The following is a 5,020-nucleotide window of genomic DNA, read 5'->3' on the forward strand; positions in this document are numbered from 1 at the left end:
AAAATCAAGTCCTAAACTAGACTTCAGCATACCTCTGGAATAAGCTATATTATCCATCTGCAGCATTTATCATCTTTGAAATGGGTCTTCATGGGGAGATGACTTACAGAATGTTTGATCAAGGAGTATTTCTTGCTCACACAACACTTTTGTGTTGAAAGGGATACATACAGATCTGGTATAAGCAGGCTATACTCCATAAATCCACTTATGGGTTCATCCCAATAGAAACTTATGTTTCCTTGTAAAATGTAAATGTTTTAGTATTGTAATATTCTATTTCCAAAGCAAAAAAAAGGAAAAAGAACTGTGGTTTAATATTCTCATCTGGATTCTAAATTCACATCAAAAGTAGTGAGTTTTGTGACCCTTCATAAGAAGAATGAAATGTGTAAATTATCTGGCACCCCAATAAAAAATCTTGGCCCCTGATGTTAGGGAAAGAGGATTTCTTATCCTTCTCCCTAATCATGTGTGATGCACAGATGGCAGTGATATCGGGGAAAATCTTCCAGTAATGTTGTAACAGCAGTGTGCATTGTCAGGAAACGGTATGTTTGGACACCATACAGATCAACTATCGATAGTTTGATAGCACTCTAGGCAATCAAGGCAAGACAGCAGCTTTAAACCAGTCTTTGCACTGTGGGGATATGGAGGTCTGTGTTATAATCACAGTTCATAGAAAACTATGATTGAACCTTTGCCAAAAATCCTTTAGGGGCCACGGGGACAGACAAGACACATGGTTGGCCCTCACGTATGACTACTCACAATCAATGCTTTACTTTATAGTAAGAAAGGAGTTCTTGCAAACACTTTGAAAACAAGGCCCCCTTCTGAGTTGCATCATATTTTACATGACAGTATTCCCATAACAGATGGAGTTATAACTTGTTTATATTACTTAGAGATCATGATTGGGCTAAACACTTAATCTTTATAGATTTCTTTTTGAGGGACAGGTATAAGGATGTGGGCTGCTTGCTATTTCTTGATTCACGTGATCTATCTGAATACTTAAGTGGCCATTCCTACTTAAATTATTTTAGTATGTTCATTAGATTATTCTAGTTCAAATTTTACAGTGCGAATGAAGCTACCTCTTTATGAAATACTTACTGTTAATTTTGGTGGTGCAGTTCTTTATAAAAACTATCACCAATGAAGTCTATTTACTGCTTTATTTTTTCTCTGACTAAAATGTATTTAATAGGTGAACTTGTTCCTATTAGATATGCTCATGCATATCTGGTGTCAAAACATAACACTTATCTCAAGAGTTTTCACTCTAGAGTTCTGGACCTTATCAAACCCACGTTTTAAGGCCAGGGATGCCACAATTGAATACATTCTGGTATTTAATTCTGATTCATTCCGATCCTACTCTTATTTCAGATGATGGCAGTAGACCTGCGCGAAGCGGCTAGTATTCACTTTGGGCTCAGATTCAGCTGATTCGGGGGACAGTGATTCAAATCACTGTCCCAAATCGATTCAGCCAAATCTGAGTCATGCAGGCCCCATCCCCCACCTGCTCTGAATGGCTGTCCCACCCACCCCAGCTCCCAGATATTTGAAAGAAAAACAAACCCACTCACTGGCTGCTTCTTGGCAAGGGGCGATCCCTGCTGCCCCATGCCATGTGGGGGAGGCTCTCTCATGAGCCCCACAGCGCCTGCCTGCTCCCTCAGCACCCCCCATGGCTGCCCTGCCTGCCCCAGCTCCCGGCCCTTTAAAAAAAAACAAAGCCCCGCCTCACTGGCTGCTGCCCCACACAGCCCCATGCTGCCCCGCACTATGTGGGGGGCTATGCACGAGCTGCCAGAAGCCCCAAGGCCATTGCAGTAGCTGGTGAGCCTGGGGTGGTTTTTTTGGTTGTTTGTTTTTTCTTAAAGGGCCAGAGCTGGGGTGGGCGGGGCAGCCATGGGGTGGCTGGGGGAGCAAGCAGGGAATGGGGCCTCGCAGGGGTCCCCCCATGGTCCCCTCCTCCTTACTCCAGCCTCCCCTTCCCCACCCCCTACTTACCAGCTCAGAATCCAGGTCCAGCTCCCTGCTGCAGCAGGAGGGGACTGCCGAAGCTCTCCAAATCTTTTCTGAATTGATTTTTAGAGCTTTGAATCGATTCAGACTTTTTCATTGGTCCCCTGATTTGATTTAGATTTGGAGAATCTCCTCTGAATCAAATCAGCACCCAAAGCTTCACACAGCCCTAGATGGCAGTACTCCCAATGACACTGAGTATGCAGGATCAAGCCCTTCAATCTTAAAATATGCACCATACTTGAATAAATTATAGTTATGGTCCTATGTTACCACAGGCTGTAAAATTTTGAATATTCTAAATTATGCTGAACCGGATTTTCCCTTTTACCAAACAACAACAACAACCCCTCCCCCCCAAAAAAACCCAACAAAAAACCCAAGATGCAGTCTAAATATTTAGAAGTGGCTTCTAATTTTAAATTAAAAACAAATCAAATGCAAGAGTGAGCTTATATTTTGTTTGGAACAGCATTCTATTTTTGTGGGGCAATACTGATTCAGAATTCTCTAGATTATGGATTGAGCAGGCAACAAGTTAATTGAGGTATACACCTAGAGGTTGGATAAATATATTGTGTAAAGGAAACAAAATAGGTAGACTCAGTACATAGTAAATAGAGTTAACAGGGCAAAGAAAGCAAGATGTAGTGTTGCACGATTACATGCACTGTAAGGATTTTCCATCACTTTTGTAGAATTTGGTGTTTGATACTTCAAAGACTGAGCACCAAATGCATTCCTGGCTTGTTCCAGATATAGCAATTCCAATATATTCTTACACATATTTCATAGACAGAAAAACAGAACATGAAGCACATCTATCTCAATGTAGCAGTGTTATCTGTAGGACCAGATTTTCAGACCCCAGGCTGGTTTTGCACTTGCAACTTGTTAATTTGAATAATTGTGGTAACAATTTTGCACAGGTAGAGTTTAGCTCACATAGATACCAAGCTGTATTGTGTCCACAAATCAGGCACTTAAACCTCCAGATGACCTCAGCTATACCCAGGCATGACTGTAGCTACAACTATCTTCACTGATAATATTTTTCTTTTTAATGGTCTCATTTTTCAAGTACTTCCATGTTTCATACACTTCTAATTCAGCATAGACTTCAGACATTTGTATGAAAATCAACATCAGTTCTCTCTTTAAATTGGTTACAATTTTTCAGTTTACTCCTGTCTTTTGTCTTATGCACAAAATTATTTTCATGATTCTGCATTATTATGTGTTATTTTGCTTCTTTTTTTAAAGCCGCTATATAAAAGTGAATGCCTGTACTTAATGAGAAACAATTTCTGACTTCAAATCTTTTTTAGTTAACTCTTGGGATGTTGGAGCTTACGTAAGTAAAAGCTTCTTGAGTATTCTATGGAGGATAGCAATTGCTAACCCCAAATGCCAAACAAAAATATCAAATGACATGAAGTAGACTGAAAAATCTGCACAAGATCTGTTATTTCACATCCAATTACTTAAACTGCCCCCACATAACTTTGGACTTCAATTTTCTATTAACTAAATAGTGCAGTTGTATGGAGTTTTCATAATAACGTGATATCCTGTTCCTTCAGAATAAGATTTTGTAGACTGATGCACACAGAATATATGGTTTTAATTTTATCAGGTTTTTTTTATAACAAATACTATTGCTTCACACATTAAAACTCTAAAAACATTAGAGCTGTCAGGCCAGATAACATTAATTGTTCATCCTTGGTAAACCATTATGCTACCCTCTGCTACTTTACGCCAATATGTAAATAATGGCTAGGTATAGACATTAAACATATCACAGAATAAGCATACAGAAAGTGCTTTACAACTCTAACTGAACAGACATTTGTGCCCCATAGACCACTTTAAAAATGGCAGATCCTGCTCTAAGTTAATCCTGGATGAATGTGGTATCAGACTAAAGCATGTTAGGTTATACTGCTTTGTTGAATGTCTATATCTGATCTCTTTGAAAGTCAAGACAAGTTGCATTCTGCCAGCATCCCATGGGCCCCTTTTTGTGTCACTTGCTAGCCTTAGCCAGTGCTTGTCTGCTCTGGGTGAGCACTGGTCCACCTCCACTCCTGGGCTGTCATAGAGAGAAGACAGAAAAGGCTGTGTCCTCCCTATGCAGCCAGTCAGTGGGGTGGAAAATGAAGCCTCCCTGCTATATGGGTCCCCCCCAGATTGGTGGCTCAGGTCTTGTGGGGGTTGGGTCCATATGGCAAGGGGTCTCTGTTCCCCTCCTCCCCCCACCTTCTTCAGCCTCATGCCAGCTGCAGCTCAAAGCCAGGTATGGCTTCACTACACAGGGAACTGAGGGTGTGTGGATGGGGGAACAGAGCCCCCTTCCATGCGGGTTTGTCCTAGTCCCTCCCAACACCTGAGCCAGCAATCTGGAGGGAGCCCATGTGGCAGAGGGGACCCATTCCTCCCCTGCTCCCCAGTTCCCCACATAGTAAAAAGTCAGACTGTTCTAAGCTGCAGCTTTCAGGAGGTGGGGAGGTAATGGAGCTCCCCTGCCATGCTGACCCAGCCTACCCCCCCAGCAACTTGGGGGGGCACACGGGAAGCCCCTCTTTCACACCCCAGCTTCCAGTGCTGACAGCAGCCAGTTGTCAGGGGACAGGGATGGGGAGAAGGGTCACACTGGTCAGTCAGGGATGGCCAGCTGCTTGGCTGAGATTGACACCCTCTGGCAGCCTCCTGGAAGGCTTGCAGGAACACCTACAGCTTGCTGGCCTCAGCCAGTGCAGGCAGGCTCCAAGTCCCACACATTGAATGGTAGTTGTCTGTTCTGTTTGCTTCTGATTTAAACTAGAGGGCTTTGAGTAAAGCACAATATTTAGAGCACTTTTCCAAGTGCAGGGTACTGCACATGGGGAGGAAGAACCAGCAGCATACCTACAGGCTGGGGAACTCCCTTCTCATCAGTGCAGAGGCAGAAAAGGATCTTGGAGTCATTATTGAT

The sequence above is a fragment of the Gavialis gangeticus genome, unplaced genomic scaffold (assembly GCF_001723915.1).
Source record: "Gavialis gangeticus isolate Ggan-Ray unplaced genomic scaffold, GavGan_comp1, whole genome shotgun sequence".
In the NCBI taxonomy this organism is placed as follows: Eukaryota; Metazoa; Chordata; order Crocodylia; family Gavialidae; genus Gavialis; species Gavialis gangeticus.